Source organism: Protopterus annectens, chromosome 13.part0 (assembly GCF_019279795.1).
Source record: "Protopterus annectens isolate FY-2018-M chromosome 13.part0, PAN1.0, whole genome shotgun sequence".
Lineage (NCBI taxonomy): Eukaryota > Metazoa > Chordata > Ceratodontiformes > Protopteridae > Protopterus > Protopterus annectens.
Window position 1 is genome coordinate 311,361,922 of NC_056747.1, and position 15,539 is coordinate 311,377,460.

The window sequence follows — 15,539 nt, forward strand, 5'->3', positions numbered from 1 at the left end:
AATAGTTGGTGCTCAAAGATGATAAAATTATCTAACACCACTTCCATTAGGGTCAGAATCTGATCATGTTCTAGGGTGTTATACTGACATAAGTATAGCTCAAACCATTCTATTCCTATTGTGTGTGGTATCACTGAAAACAAATCTTTGATGTCTATCGTTGCAAAAATTGTGTCTGCTTTCAATTTGTCATTGGAAACCTGGTCAAAAACTCCCAAGAATCTTTGAAACTGTATATATAGTCTTCCAAGAGTCCTTTTGTATAATAGTCTATATATTTTGCTATCGTAAAGGTTTTGGAAGCCTTAGCATCCACAATGAGTCTAAGGTGGGGTCACTAAGACCCTTGTGAATCTTTGGTATTCCAAATATTGTAGGGGTCCTGTTTGTTTTTAATGATGTCATCTGATGAAGTTCTAGTTTAACTTAACTGGACGAAAGCTCTAATCTTTTCTGCTACCTGTGGATTGTGGATTTTTTCTTGGACATTTTTTTGATATTAATGTACTTCAATTTTGCATTTGTTACCTGGAAATAAAATCAGCTGGTGATTTTCTCCGTTTGAGCTGCCTTTTTGGGTTTTCTTGGTTTCGTGGTTATTTTTAGGACTTGGAATATGAAAATACCTATGCAAACACTTTCAAGCAAACATCTTAAATCTTCTTGGCTTTGTTGCATATTTGGAAGCCATACATATACTCCCAATTGTTTCTTTGTAAATTGATTATCCATTTTCTCTTCCGAATCCTTTCTATCCTCCTCTGATTGATTCCTATAGTTATCATGCAATATTTTATATATCCTAATAATTATCCATTTTTAACAGCAGTTTATGTTATAGATTCTACTAAAAACTCTACTAGAGGTGGTCTTTTGCCTATTATCGCCTATGTCCTTCTCTTTGTCTATACTATGATATCAATCCTAGTTGGGGAAGGAAGTCTCTAGCCTGTAGTCCAAATGAACTCTCGACTTCTTCCCATTCTGTTAGCTTTCCCTCTGTAATTATTTTCTCCTGATACTTTGTTTCCTTTACCAATTTTCTACAGCAAATTCCAGCCCTTTCTTAGATGTTCTCTGTATCCCTAATTGCAGTCATTTTTATCAGCAGGGTCTACTCTTTCCACTCCCATGTTGGCTTAGTTCTTAGAATGCTTTCTACTACTTCATGCGTATAATATTATGCATGGTATTGTTATTCTGCTTAAGAATCTGCACCCAAAATCCCTGTCTCTTTCCATTGTTTTTTTTGTTTCTCTGCTGTTTCATCATCATCATCATCATCCCTTTCCACTTGTGCTGTGTATAGGAGCCTGTGTAGTTCTGAAATACCCCTTCAAATTAGGTAATTCCAAACCACCTTGTATTACTGGAAAGATCAGCTTATCACACTTGACTCTTGACTTCTTCCACTCCCAGATAAAATCCTTCAACTCTTTATTAATTTCTATCCACAACTTCTCTGATGGATAAAAATATGCTAGACCTGTGTATAAAACTAAAGGTACTAAAAGCATTTTCACTGCTTGTATCTTGCTATCCATATGGATAGAACACAGCTTCCAGTTTCTCAGTTTTATATTATCTTTTGTTTAGTTTCTTCCCACATATAGGTTCATAGGTTCATAGGTTGGTACTAGGCTATCGGCCCTAAGGCCTATGCAAGCCTAGCTGTAACCATTCCCTGGAAATTTCTTCCCACGATATTTACTTCTCTGGGTCCCTGTCTAGCAGGGCGGCTGACATGATCCCCGTGGTGAATTTCCTATCTCCCATCCAACCATCAAGGTTCCTTTTGAAGAGGTCCAATGAGGCGCTCTGCTTGACATGTATGGGCAGCCTATTCCAGAGTATGGGGAGTCTCTGGGTCAGGAACCTATCCCTCCAGCATGTTTTGTTCATTGTGATGATAAGGTTTAGATCCCTGGAGCGTGTGGCTCTGAGGGATTGGGATTTCTTTAAGTGGAGCATGTCCAACAGCTCAGGGTTTGACATGGCCTTGTATGTTAAGCAGAGATCGCCTCTGAGTAGATGATATGCCACAGAGTATAGCTGGAGTTTTTTTAGATGGTCAGCATACGGCATCTGCTTTAGGCCTGTGATTCTTTTATTGAGGTATTTCTGTGGCCTTTCCAGCTGTTGCAGATGTCTTGTGAGGTACATACCAAATTGGGCATTATACTCTATAATGGGTCTAATGAGGGCTGAGTACAGTGGGACAATGACCTCTTTTTTTCTGGATGAAAAGCCCTTAGTGATGAGGTGTGCCACATAGAATGATTTCCTGACTGTTGTGGCGATGTGGTTATCGAAAGTGAGACCACTGTCCACTTGTGTCCCTAACTCTCTCATCACACTTTCGATGTTTAGTGTCCTGCCACCTATGTGGTAGTTCATGGGTACATGTTTTTTTCCAAAGGGGATAACTATACATTTCTTGGCATTAAGCTTGAGCCAATGGCTCTGGCACCAGGCATCCGTAAGGCCCTTTTGTAGAATATCCACATCATTTGGGGATTCAATAATGGCTCCCAGTTTGCAGTCATCTGCAAACTTTGTTAGCCAGAGTCCCTTAGTGTTGGCCTGTACTTCAGAGAAGTAGATGCCAAACAAGAGTGGTCCCAGGACTGAACCCTGAGGTACTCCACTTGTCACTTGTCTGGAGCTGGATTTGGAGTTGGCTACTTTTACAGTCTGGGTTCTGTCAGTAAGCCAGTTGGTAACCCATTGAGTGACATAGGGATTTATGCCCAGCTTAGTAAGTTTATCTATGATTCCAGAGTGGGGAATGGTGTTGAAAGCCTTGGCGATGTCCAGATAGGCTGTGTGGACTGCCTTACCCTCGTCCACAGCTCTGGAGACCGATTTGAAGAAGTCAATCAGATTCAGGAGACAAGATCGGCCCTTCACAAACCCAAACTGGGTGGAGTCCAGTGTTTAAATATCCTTTGCTGCCATAACATAATCATTTTAATCTATATTCCTAAGTACTTCATTTTATCATGTCACCATACATATGGGTATTGCTAAACCAACTCTTATGTGGGTACATAGTTTACAGTTATTGCCTTTATTTTATCTTCATCAATTTTATATCCTGAAAAGACTTGAAAATGGCTCAAAATGTTCCACAACACTGAAATGTCCTTTTGTGGTTTTATTGAGTATAAAATAATATCATCTGCAAATAAAACCAACTATTTTTACTACCATACCAATTATATTCTTGAATTTCTGAGTCCCTTATTTTCTTTGCAATAATACTAAATTTAACGCATATTACAAAGGGGTAATAAAACACCCCTGCCAGGCTCCTCTGCTCAAACAGAACTTATTAGATAGAACTCTCCCCACATACTCTAATTTTCACCTCTGATCTCTCATATATCATCCTAATCAACCTTATAATTCTATCACAGAATGCAAATATTTTCATTACCTACTTATAAAATCCCAGCTTAAACAGTCAAAGTATTATTAGGACTAATATGAATTTCATAAGACTGATTAAAACGTTCTTGATGCAGAATCAGCAATGGGGTATAGAAATGAAAAAAAATGGATAATTTTATGGAATGTCAGCATTTTAGAACCTGAGATAAGGAGGCGATCAGTAACTAACAACATAAAAATTGGGTCTAGGTGATAAAAGACTAAAACACTACTATGCAGGATGATAGACCATTGTGCTCTTTTACCACTTTTTTTACCTATTTGTTGACTAAGTAAGCCCACTGGACATTGGCAACCTAGAAGAACCATCCGGTTAAGTGATTTGCTCAAAGTCACACAGTAGGCAAATGAAGTTAGAATCAAACCGTGTACCCTAGGAAAGAAGTAGAAGTCTGAATTCCACCACCACAACTGTTAAAACCACTTTTATTAACTCAAAATGTAAAAATATTTGATAAAATTGTGTGAGGATTAGCTGGTAAAACAAGAGAGTCAAAAGTCCCTTCTCAAACGATAAGTACTTTCAGTAAACCTTCCTCAGATCGTATAGAAGACCAGGACTCAATCAGACATTAAAAGAACGCATCTTCTTATCAGAGTTTACGTAACAAGCCATCGCCCTCTTTCTCAATGAAAAGCTTGCATCCAATCTACAGTTAAGGTGGGAGGCACACCTCTCCCTCAACCAATCATTGGTCTTCTTGCTTTCAAAATAGGTCTCAGTGGGACTACTATACTGAGACCTGGTGGGCGGTCAGCTGGGAGATTCACAATCCATTTAATCTCATTTCTCTCAGTTCTTTTGGTGGTGTCATCTTCTTTATTCACTAAGTACATGCATTCCATCACTTTGAAACTGAATGTGTGTGTGTGGGAAAGTGCAGCACATGAGATGCTAGGGCATTATTCTCATTTTCATTCTGTATATCACGTAAATGCCTCTGGATTCTATTTTTAAACGCCTGATCAGTTTTTCCAACATGGAAAGCCAGACACAATTTACATGTTGCCAAATATACCACATGTTGGGTATTACAAGTGGCTCTACATGAAAACTGATATTCAAGACCCGAGATAGGATGGCAAAAAAAATTGCTGGTGTCTATAGGGCTGCAAGCAAGACATTTTCCTCATTTAAAGGTTCCTTTTGTGTCCACCGTTTTTACTTTGTGAAATCCATTTTTTTGGCATAACAATCTCTTCAGATTTTTTCTATTCTTAAATGCAAACTTTGGTTTCTCTCCTACTATATTCCGCAGCTTATCATCTTGGGTTAGAATAGGCCAGTGCTTTCTAATAATGTTACAGAAATGTATATTATCAGTCGAAAAAGTATGCAGAAATCTAGTAGTACTTTTGTTATCATTTACATTATTCATTTGTGTGTCTATATCAGGTACTTTCTTCCTACTATATGGTCTCCCTTTATTCTTTCTTACCTGACATATATCTGCTGTATTCATGGAGGTATCTTTCGCAGAATAACCTTGGTTTTGCAAATAACCCTGTAAATTCTCCGTTTCTCTATCAAATGCTAAATCTTGTGTACCTAATCTAGATATGCGTGTTGTCTCATTTCGCATAATATTTTTAGTCACAGTTTATTTATTTATTTAAGTCTGATGACTGGGGAAGTCCACTGGGCCAAAAAGAGTCTGTTTTCAGTGGAGGCCCAGGTAGAAAAGCTCCACAATAATTGCAAGTTACATTTCACATGTTACAAAAGGACATAGTTCATACAACTAATTAAACATTTACAGATAAGCTCCATGATATTTGCAATTTGGCTTGTCACAATGTTACAAAAATGAAAAGACATAATTCAATACAGAAATTTCAACATTTACATAAAGTGAATATTTTTGATATAAACTCAATTGTAGGTTTAACATTTCAAAATATATAGCTACTAGCCATCAGTAGGTTAGGAAAATATTATGCATGGAGAGGGTAATAGTATATTTGAGATTGGAGAGTATAATACAATAGATATTAGAGAAAAAAATAGTTTTTAGTAGGGGAGGGACTGTTTTGGGTGGGATGATGTAATAGTAGAGGTAGTTGGATGAATCAGTGCAAGGTGGAATGAGGGGGGAGGGGTTTAAGTTTGAGCGTGGCAAGGGCATTCCCATTTAGAAGAAAGATGAGAGAGTAGCTGAGATTTGAAATTTGTGTGGTTAGGTAGGTTGTGTAGGTGTGTGGGGAGAAAATTACACTGTTTAGCTAAGGAGTGGGACAGCAGTAGATGACCAGGAAGTCGTACAGGTTTGTGGATCTGAAGGAGATTTTGGTTTTTAGATCTGAGTGAGCAGTTGGGAATGTAAGGTTTTAAGGAAGTAACAAGAGCTGGGCAGTTGGCAGGTTTAAAGATGAGCTTGTGGGCAATGGTGAGTTGTAGGTAATTGAGGTAGTTGGGTAGTTCAAGCCAGTGGAGGATGAGGAGGGAGTGGCAGTGATGGAATGAGTTTTTTGAATTGGTTGCAAATTTGGAGATCTTGTGGTAGCAGGAGTCAAGTTTAGACCGAAGGCCAAGATTGTGATTAGTGAAAAGAGGGGCACCATACATAAGGGAGGGGAGTATTAAAGTGGATGCAAGAGTTTGACGGGTAGATGGGCTTAGGAAATGGTTGTGCATGTAGAGGAGACCTAACTTTTGGTGGATTTTCTTGATTGTGGAGTGGATGTGGGTGTCAGATTTTAGTTCTTCATCGATAATGATGCCAAAAAGCTTGGTGTTGGGAAGGATTTCAAGGAGGGTGTTGTTTTGGCTCTGTATGGTGAATGTGGATTTGTCAATGGAGTTTTTGGTAGGGGAAAAAACATTAGTTTGGTTTTATTTGCATTTAGTGCCAGATGATTAGACTGCATCCAGGTTTCTGTTTTGGAGAAGGCTAGTTGGGATTTTGCTAGGAGCTTGGAGGGGGAGAAAGCTGAGCAGATGATTGTTGAGTCATCTGCATATTGGATGATAGATGAGTCTGGGATGGATGGGTGAAAGTTGTTAATGAATAGGTTGAAGAGAAGAGGGCCAAGAACAAACCTTGTAGGACACCTGTGGGTATGGGAAGGAAGGGGGAGGTTGAAGTTTTCCATTGGGCAACTTGTTGGCGATTGGACAAGTAGATGCAAAACCAGTCAATGGTGGTGGGAAAGAGGTGTAGGGTGGAGAGTTGGGATATAAGTAGGGTGTGTGAGATGGTGCCAAAGGTCTTTGACAGATCTAGGAATAGTGTGGATACAAACTTGCCTGAGTCGTGTTTGAGGTTTATGGTTTCAAGAAAGGAATGAAGGGCAGTCATGGTGCTGTGGCCAGGGCAGAAGCCATGTTGGGTAGGGGAGAGGAGATTGTTTAGTGTTAGGTGTGCCATGAGTTGTGCTTGCATTGTTTTCTCTAGTATTTTAGAAAGAAGGGAAAGGATGGCAATAGGCCTGAAGATGGTGGTATCAGTATTTTGCCACCTTTGTGGAAGGCGATGATGTAAGCATGACTCCAGATAGAAGTCACATGTCTTGGATGCATACTGTTTTTATGGAGATAATGATCTCTCCGAGTAAATCTATATTAGTCCGAGACCAATGTCCCGAGAAAACTAGGAAATTAGTGGCTCGGTTCAAATATCTTATGAACAAAGTAAGTTGATCTTCTCCACCTTTCCATAGCAAACAAAGGTTGTCCACAAAGCGGCCATAATATATTATATTCTGTTGCCAAGGATTGGTAGGGTTAAGTATTTTGTTCCTTTCCCATTCTGAGAGAACCAAGTTAGATAAGCTATTGGCACAGGGGGTACCCATGGCTACCCCCATGTCTGCCAATATATGTCTTTACCCTAAATAAAAAGATTCATTTCCAAGATCATTTCAAGTAACATACTTAATAAATCTGCCTTTGGTGCAGAGATTTCCCATGTCAAAAGTAATCTACATGATATTTTAATGGAAGGTCTTATTAACCAAGAACTTTTTGACTTGTTTAGAAATGCCACATCTGACTATTCACTCCATCAGTGGATTTCCCAGGATCCATAAAGATATTCAAGACCCACCCTTGAGACCCATTGTGGCTGGTCAAGGATGGGTTACTGAGACTTTATCAGTACATGTGAAGAAAGAACTTAAACTTTACTGCTGAATGCAACTACAGTACTACGTGAAATGGGTGATTTTCTTACCAATCCCTCCAGTACAACTCATTTGAGTGTGTACCTTTAACTCTTAGTGGGTGTGACCTGAGCCTTTAAAAAATGAAGTTATCACCTTAATTCTAACAAATACTCATTGACAGAGGTCAAATATCAATATAATTGTGTTTGCCATCATGTATGCTTCAAGATAAAATATTCTGATACCTTGTATGAAGCATGGTTTTGGAATTATTAATGCAAATATGAAGAAGTAATATTTGACGCCTAGAGGAGCAGTAGGAGGTAACTACAGATGCACCTGGAGGCGTCACTTGGATGTAGTGAGTTAAGTTCAGTAATGGAAGGAGTAACAGACCATTCTGACCTTTTACTTGTCACTATGGACATTTGCAGTCTATTCACTTTAATTCCTAATGAGTATGGACTTGAAGATATTAGAATGGTTGAGACCTGTGAAATCTCTGCACCAAGGGCAAATTTGTTATATATGTTACTTGAAATTATCTTGGAAATGAAGAAGGTTTACCAAAAGTGCTTATCATTTGAGAAGGGACTTTCGACTGTTGTTTTACCAGCAAATCTTCACACGATTTTATCAACTATTTTTTTTGAGTTAATAAAAGTGGTTTTAACAGTTGTGGTGGTGGAATTCGAACTTCTTCTGTTTTACTTTATTTTTATCCGTACCACCTTTGGTAGTGTAAGGTTATGTACCCTTGTTATGTACCCTAAGAAAGGAAGCAACAATGACTTCAGTGTCATGCAGCTGGTTTCAAAGGAGTTTACTGCCTCACAGACAGTTATATAGCAAGGTCTGACAGCTTCAAGTCGATTCCCTGAAACAATGCAGCGTGATATCAAAAGAAAAGTGTGACAAAGAAGTTGCAGGAAGAGTACATCATGGCAGAGTAGTAATGACAAGTAAATTAGAGAAATATGGTCACAAAGAGAAGCAGCAACAGTAAAAATAAAAAAAAAACAAATGAAACAGAAAATAATGCAGCCACAAAGAGCTGAGGCGAAGATGTCAAAATAAAACTGACTTGAAATATTTTGATTCTATATATACAGATTCAAGGTTTCTCTTTTCTAAGCAGCTTTCATGAATGCTACTTGCTCTCCCTACTCACAAAGAGACTACTGGTTTTGAACTGGAAACCCCTCACTCTGCTCATTGCTAAAAAACACGCATAATAATAAGCGCTCATTGGGTTGCAGAAAAGGGTTTGCCTGAAATGTAACAAAAGAAATCAGACATCATTGAAATAACTTGATCTAATTTCCTTTCTTTTTATAAGAACTACAGCCTTAACAATGGAATCAGTCTAGCAATGCTTGCTAAACATGATTTAAAATGTTAGCATTGTGAAAATCCATTAACTCTGCTGTTATAATTAGATCTTGTTTTTAAAAATTACACAGCACCAGGTATCTTTTGTTGATCTAATGAACAGATGAATGCTTTATGTTACAACATTTAGAAGCAATATCTCACATTTAAGCTATCGCTTTCTTGTTTTGTTTTGTTAAAAAAATGAAGTTTCTAACTAAAAAAAAAATGAGGCATATTGTTAATGGTAGTATTGCAGAACTAGGGGCAGGCATCACCAATTCTTGTTTAAGCAGTTTATCGTCTTGTGTGTGTGTGTTGCGGTGGCGGTAGCATTGTCGCCTCACAGTAAGACGCTGTTCGGTTCGATTCTCAGCTAGACTTGGAGACATGCGTGAATGGGTGTACCTTCATTGAAGGTTGTGCATCAGAGCTGGTAACTCGGTACGTAAAAGTCAACTACCAATCATTAGCGGACCGGAGTTCTGCTGTGGCGACCCCTAACCGGGAAAAGCCGAAAGACACAGAGATCGTCTTGTGTGTGTATGTGTCACTGAGGGAAAAGAGATCTGGATGAATAGAACATGTGGAGGGATAGATTCCCTTCACAGTGACTTCCCTTACTATGGAACAGGGTCCCGATCTACATAAGACAGAGCCCCTCACTATCACTCTTCAAGAGGAACCTTGATGAGTGGATGGGTAACAGAAAGTTCACACCGGGGATCACACCAACAGCACTACTAGATAGGGGCTAAGGGTACTAGCTGCTAGTACAAGGGTCTAGGGAACTACTAAAGGGGCAGTGAATACCACACAATGTGGCTGGGCTAATATATGCCTTCGGGCAGATAGCCCAGTACCAACCTATGAACCTATGCGGAGTATTTTGCATACTTACATAGTGAAAGCTAGCAACAGCTTAATAGAATGCCAAAGTCAAAAGACTGGTGACAGAGTCAGGTAAGGCAGCAACTGGTAGTAAAGAAGTACAAAATTATTTTACTGTTGTTCATTGGGAGTTAATCTGAGTTGTACAGAAAACAGTTGCAGAAACACTGTAAGTGCGTTTCGGTTCAGAAAAGACACCGAAAAAAGATGGATCCTGGCATGAATGCACCTGAAGGTAAGTGGCTTGTTTAGGAAAGTGACAGCCCAAGTCAGACAAGACTGGAAAAAGAGCACATATAGTTTATCGTATACCTCTCAATGTACCTCGTTGTGAGGAATGTTCCTCATGTTGCATTTTTAAAAGTTCATACTTTACACTCTTCCACAATGAATGTGTCTGCCTTACATTTCAATGTTAAGATTTTTTTACATATATTCATGGTAAATAATGCTGTATTATATTAATTCATGAAAAGAATTTGCTGTATGTAGGAAAAACAAGTGATTAACCATGCTATAAGTTTCTTTGATGAAGCTGATAGGAAAGGTTCTACATGTTGTCCATTTGTTCCACTCGGTAGAAGAGGTCTCGCTCTGCATTTTGGAAATGGAAAGTTGAAAACTATGATGCACCATTTTGGGACTGACAGCTGTCTTCCTGCTAGGCAGGATAAAGACCACCTGCCTACAGACCTGATAGTCCTAAGTATCACTGCCCAACCAAGAGGAAGTAGTGAGTAACAGAATTAAAGGTCTTAGCTAAATCCATACTTACACATGCCATATATTAGTGCCAGTTATCCTTATGTGGAATGACAATAGTCCCATAAAGAATGGAGAAATCAGTGTGCTGCACCCTTCTGATAATCAGACTGGACACACAAAATCCTATAAAATAGTTTAAGTGAAGCAAATGGCAAAAAAGAGGACCATTTCAGAATTAAAAGGTCATGCTGCTCCACCTTTTAAAGACAAAGAACTTTATATAATAGTTTTTTTTTTCAGTATAGGAAGAAGCCTTACGTGTAAAGAAAATAACAAGAAGTATACAAAAAAATGGTATAGACAACTATACAGAGAGAGTGGCAGAGACTACACTGGTAGGGCATCAGAATGACATCTGTAACTCTTGGAGGTGTAAATGATGTCATCTGTGTGTCAGGCAGGACAGAATGACATATGGAAAAGGAGCATAAAGTAAATAAGGGGGCAGAGGAGAGACAAGGGATCAGGTGCAGAGGAATAAGCCGTAGTGAGAGCCTATAAAACATTGGTCATATGCAACTGCGACTCTAAAAATAGAGATGAAAGAAGTGTTAATATATCACCATGTTGAAAATGAGAGCGGTCCACAGCATTTAGAAAATTGCATAAAGAGTGACTGTCATACCTTAATTCTGATAGTGGGCTGAAAGTGTGAACAAAGGCAAGAATCTGAAATATATTCATTGAGCCTGCTGTTGCTGTTGTCATTTAAGTTGCACATCATCAAAAGTGATTAGAAATGTTTATGTTATTGAAGTGACTCCCGAGAAACTCATTGGTCCAAGAATTGTGCACATGTGGGGGAGGGGGCAGTGAATGGCTGCTGGTTCTACCTTTCTACTAGGCGCCGTAAGCTTTTCTAATCCTTATGTCTGCAGCTTCTGCCTATAATTAGTTTCTATTTCTAGCTCAGAACCAAACTGAAGCTTGTGCTCACAGTTCATTGCACAGGCATAACTGTAAAAATCACTGCTACTCGACCTGATATGGTGAGTGGTAGCATGCTAAATGTCAACCATGACGAACTCTTTAGGCTTGCCAATGAATAAACCCCCTTTCCAAAAAAGATTCATAGGAATGCATGTTAATACTAAAATTGCAAGAGAAGCCATCATCATTAAGATCCATAATGAAAAACAAAGATAATTTCATGCAATTCAACAGTTATATTTCCACCATCTGCTGTTTTGCCATTCTTCAGGAGCACATGTGCATGCGTATTTGTGTGTGTGTGTGTGTGTGTGTGTGTGTCTGTGCACGTGCATGCACGCACATGGCAGGATGCCATCAGTTGCAGTCAGTCTAAACCAAAAAACATTCAATACCTGGAAACAACACAGGACTTTTACTGGGTTTGGCATTAACTCATATTTCTCTGTAAAATATATGTAACATTAGAAATAAGGTATATGCCACACTTTGGAAAACGAATGGTTGTTTGCGCATGTTAAATAAGGACCCTTTCTTTCAGGCCTCTGCAGGCAGCACATTAAATTTACACTGAGTTGTGTCTCAGTTGACATGTCAGTATTGTTCATTTGTCAAACTGAATAGCTTCACTAATACAGATCCCCATGCCGTGCTATGGTTACCTAGTAAATTCTTCAGATCATCCTTAAAGTGACTGAAGATGAACAGAAAAATAAACTGCATTGCAAAAATCAGCTTCTTACAATCTAGTTTTATACTTATGTGAATTTCTTGGACTCTTCTATCAGATCTTAGTACAACTGCATGTACAGTGCAAGAAATTATATAGGCTAAATAAGTCATCTGAATATATAATGCCATTTAGTGACTGCATGCCCTCCTTTTCACTTCTAATTTAAGGAGCAACAAACTGAGATCACAACAATTTTCTGGGTCCAGTATTGTCTTTTACTGTAACGGTATTTTCAGCTTTCTCTGAACATCTTTTAACAATCAGTTATTTGTAGTAACAGGTGTTTTCCAGAAAAGGAAGGGCAGCAGAGTTGTAAAAAATCTACTTTTTGTGTATAAAAACCTGCTGGATAGATATTATCAACCTATATGTACTGGCTTTCTGCTTGTTCTTCCAACTGTCAATAGGTAAACTTAATTATCCTTAAATAATGTCTTACTTTTAACAACAGTATTTCCATCTCACACTAGTGGACATTTACAGTTATCATCCAGTTAGGATTTTACATCAGGAATAACATAAAACTTTGTGATAACATGTAGGAAATTCATTTGGCACATCCCAAATTCACCTCTACAAAGTAATTAACATGTTCTAGTTCAAATGGTTCTTTCCACGGGTACATCACTAGTGGAAGCTAGGGAAGGTAATGTGAATCTTCTCAGAGGACATCTACAGGAGGATGGCAGCAGACATCAGAGAAGGAATCATCTTCAAAGGAAGGAGGTTGGATGTTTGAGTGGAACAGTGCCAGAGAGGGGCAGGATGCAAATTGTTATGACTGTGGGAGACACTGAGCTAAAAGAGGGTGTATATCACTGGTCATGGTAAACAGCAATTCACTACATCACTCACTGTTGTTCACTCCATGTATCTTTGACAAAAAGTGATTAAAACCACAGTTTGTTTGAAACACAATCTGTTTTATTTTCACAGTTCACCAAATTTTAGACAGAAAATGTTACTTTGAGCTGGGAAAGTAAGGTAAAAGTTTTGGTATGCATTTGCTTGTTTGTGTATTTTTTTTTTCATTTACCAGGTAACAGAACTGGTCTTTAGACTCATTTCAGTCATGATCTGAGAATGTCTGAAAATGCCAGTGAATGAAATATTATGGGCAAGCCTTTTTGGGTTGAATGAGCATTTTGTATAGTGAATAAAAATGGTGTTGTGTTACTAGGGTAGTGTGGGCAAAAGGTTTGTTGTTACGTGGATATATTTGTGTGCGTTGGCATGTCAGTGTGTGTGTGTGTGTGTGTGTGTGTGTGTGTGTGTGTGTGTGTCTGTGTGTGTCAGTGTCTGTATGTCTGTGAAACTAATAAAATTGATGTTTGAACAATGTTAGGAAAGTGAAATACAGGATGTGAAGTATACCTGTGATACCTAAGTATTTTGTATGATGCATAGGTTTAATGTTTAACATTACAATGAGGACATCACATTGTGTTGTATGTGTGTAACTGACATTAAAAATGAAAGTGCTACAAAAATGCTATTATGAAATAAAATGTGTGCAGTATGGGGATTTGGGTGGTTTCACTATTTCCCTTGACATGGGATGATAACCCTGGACTGGTTAAGGTATAAGAAAGAGGAATGGCACAATTTGGAGTTACCATATGTCCCCCTTAACACAAGACAGTCCCTATATAGGGTGCTGTGTTCTTCAGGGGAAAGCCATAAAAAACAACAAATTCTTTTTGATTGTTTTATGACATTATTTTTTATAAGAAATGCTAAAATACCGACATTTCTAGAATAGCAACCCTGTATTTTTGGTGAAAATGCAAAACCCAGTCCTTTGCACTGAATGCATATCTGACATTTCTAGTAAAAACACACATTTCAGTTTAAAATTCTATGCTGGGCATGTGAAATGTTAATGATACTAGCACAGCTTCTCCACACCCACATCACTTACTTTGCATATTTGTATATTTTTCATTCTGGTGGAATATTTGATCTATTGGAGATTTATCTGAATAATGATACAGAAAGAGCTATGAGAGATATTTGAAGCCTCCAACCATCTACTTCTTGGATATAACTACAAGTACTCTGCTGTGCCATGTATTGCTATTGTCTCTACACTTCCCTGATATTAAATCCTCAGGGATCCATTCTATGAGCCACATCTCCTGATGTCAAACTTGCTGATTACAGTTTTCAGTGAAAAATGCACTAGCAGTGATTCTTTAAGTATGGGACATTCCTCCCTTTTTCATGTTTATGCAACTGTGGCATATAAGTTCTGGTGGATGTACTAGGTGGGGAGCTTTTCAGCCATGCAAAAGACTTGCACTTGTGGGCTTCTTTCACAGATTGGATCCAGGCAAGTTAAACCTCTGGGATTATTAGGTGAAACAGTATCACTGATGGCATTAACTTAAGCATATTTTTGGCGAGTTGCATAGCAGCATGTTAAAGCCAAGGAGGCCACAGTGGAACGATGTATATTTTCAGAAAGCTTTAATGCCAGTTAGGCTCCAAGAGGATGAGAAGAGCAAGGAAAGAATAAAATTCATGATATTCCTAACAGTGAAACAGCAATCATAATGAAAATTAGAGAACTAATCATAATTCAGCACTAATAATAATAATAATAATAATAATAATAATAACCAGTCAGTTTTTGGTAAATATTTATCACAGTCAATCACAGTCAGTTAAAAGAGAGGGTGAATGACTTTCAGTCAGAATTGCTCAACTCCAATTAAACAAATCAGATAGCTTCCAGCCAATCTCCAATGAGTAAGTATGCCCAATATTTAGGCCCTATAGAGAAAAAACAGGGATGAATACAAAAGCAGGTAGAACCCCAATGTAGTGGCAACAACAATGCAGTGAGGGTCTTGTCAGAACTGTTACTGAACTGATAGCCATGGCTAAAGAATAAAATATGGGCTGCAGTTTCAAGATTTGCAGTTATCCCACAGGATCTTAGTAGACTTAGAGGTGAGCTCAAAAAGGTTTGCCTTTTTCATAGTGGAAGGGCCAATCCGGTAGATATTATTTCAGCACATAGGTGTTTTACAACAGAATAATTTTCAGCTGATGCTCGCAGATGATTAGTTGAGATTTGATTATTGACAGAAATAAAAAAATGGTCTTAAAATCATCTACTTTTTTCCTGTGTGAGATAAAGATATCAAATGCATTTTATTTAAACCTCTTGAAATAGGGGGGCACTGGCAGTGATGAATTAGGCAGGCTATCCTTAGCATACAAAACAATAGAAATATCAGAATAAAGAAAGTAGGAGGTACTGGCCCAGATGAATCAGGCTTTGCAC